This window comes from Sphaeroforma arctica (genome assembly GCF_001186125.1).
Source record: "Sphaeroforma arctica JP610 unplaced genomic scaffold supercont1.902, whole genome shotgun sequence".
Taxonomy (NCBI): domain Eukaryota; class Ichthyosporea; order Ichthyophonida; genus Sphaeroforma; species Sphaeroforma arctica.
Window position 1 is genome coordinate 18,278 of NW_014039656.1, and position 2,168 is coordinate 20,445.

Sequence of the window (2,168 nt, forward strand, 5' to 3'; positions counted from 1 at the left end):
GCATATACAGCAATACATACAAGCAAACACCGATATAATAATGTTCTCTATAAGGTATATACATCAATACATACAAACACATACCGATATAGCAATGTTCTCTATAAGGTATATGCATCAATACATACAAGCACACACCGATATAGCAATGTTCTCTATAAGGTATATACATCAATACATACAAGCACACACCGATATAGCAATGTTCTCTATAAGTTATATACATCAATACATACAAGTACACACCGATATAGCAATGTTATCTATGAAACCATGCAGCCCTTTTCATACGTACACGCGTATACCTTTGCTTGCCCATCCCATGCCGGACATTCGTCATGCTCGTGCGCACAAAGACTACGTTGAACATCGAACAAACCTTCTACATAGATAAATGTATAGGTACATACATGGATATATACAAGCATATACACATGGGTTTGTAATTATCTCCATAACACACATCAGTGTACCACTAACAAACACGTATACACCCGAACTTACCCACTACATGCTCGACATCGCGCAGGTTGGTGCGTACGAACACAACATTAAACATCAGATCGACAGCGTCAAAACATCGCGAAAGCTCGCCCATCATATACAGTGCTTCGTCTGGCCACAAATCACCATCATCATCATCATCTGCTACTAGTGGCTGTGTAAAGGGAAAGGCAAGCAGTGTATGTGTACATGTATATGTATGGATTGGATGATTGGTATAATACACTAATTGGATGATTGGTATAATACACTATGATATAGATGAATATATATATATATATATATATATATATATATATATATATATATATATATATATGTATACCTATATATATATATATATGAATATATATATGTATATATATATAAGAAAAAAAAAGGGTACGTGTTATAATAGATACACCCAACAAACAACCTATATATGCAAATAAACAGAGCACGAGCGCATGCAAACAGATCATATACACAACAACAACCAAATACGCACATACAAAAAGAACTATACGAACATAAGAGCAAAACATTCACACAGACGAACAAAACAGACGAAAACGTTGCTCACCTCGGGGCAGCAGCCGTCATTCGTTGCGATGTCATTGATGGGGGTTGGCAAGACAGAAGACTGTATTGAAGAAATGAAGACAGCCACAGTGAGTGTAGTGTAGTGTTATGAACTACTGAGTTTCTTAGTGGCAAATGGAGTGGAATGAATGCAGACAGCCACAGTGAGTGTTACGTATTGTGATGAACGTATACAACTGGCTGATTTTTGCTGATGTGAATTGGGATCTATTCAGGGCGTGGTATAAAATTTTACCATGAGACCTGCTACAGTACTTCTGACGCATCCGGTGACTATTTACAGTCTGCTGGACCCTAGTGCACATTGGTATATACAACTACACCCCTACCTGATGTAATAAAATCTATTTATATATACATACAATGCTCGAGAGTGTACTATTTTATATTGATGTCTCTACACCCCTTCATGCTACAATATTCCATTTATATATACAACCAAGTCTTCGTAGTGTACTATTCTATATATATATATATCGCTACATATTCCATTTATATATTCATACAAATCTATTCTATTTATAAATACCTACACACTCTTGATGGAATATGCTATCTACATATCCAAGCAAATCTTCACAGTGTACTATTATATCCTTCAATCCCCACACACCTTTCTCGCCAGCAAAAAGGCGGAGCATGAGATGAGCTCAGAGAATCCGGGGATGGCAAAGAAGTCTTCAGTCACCGACGACGGCTCTGTCAACGGCTGGAATGTGGTGCGAATAGCGGTGTGTGATGTTTGAGTGTACGTGCGTGTTTTCTAAAAATCAAAATACGAATGTATGCATAAATATGATCGTATGTACGTATGTATAAGTTCGTTGAGGTCGGACAGAGATTATTGTATCCTATACATCTGGTTATGAACGTACGCATGAAGAAACACAAAGGCCAATCTGTAGAAAAAGACATACACATAAATAACTAAATCTAAACGAAGATGGCATGTATATGAATACCCACACTTGCGAGTGCAGCGCCAAATATAAATACATATATACATGGACATGTATATGCACACACAATATATATATATATATATATATAATATATATATACATATACTATTTACATATAAA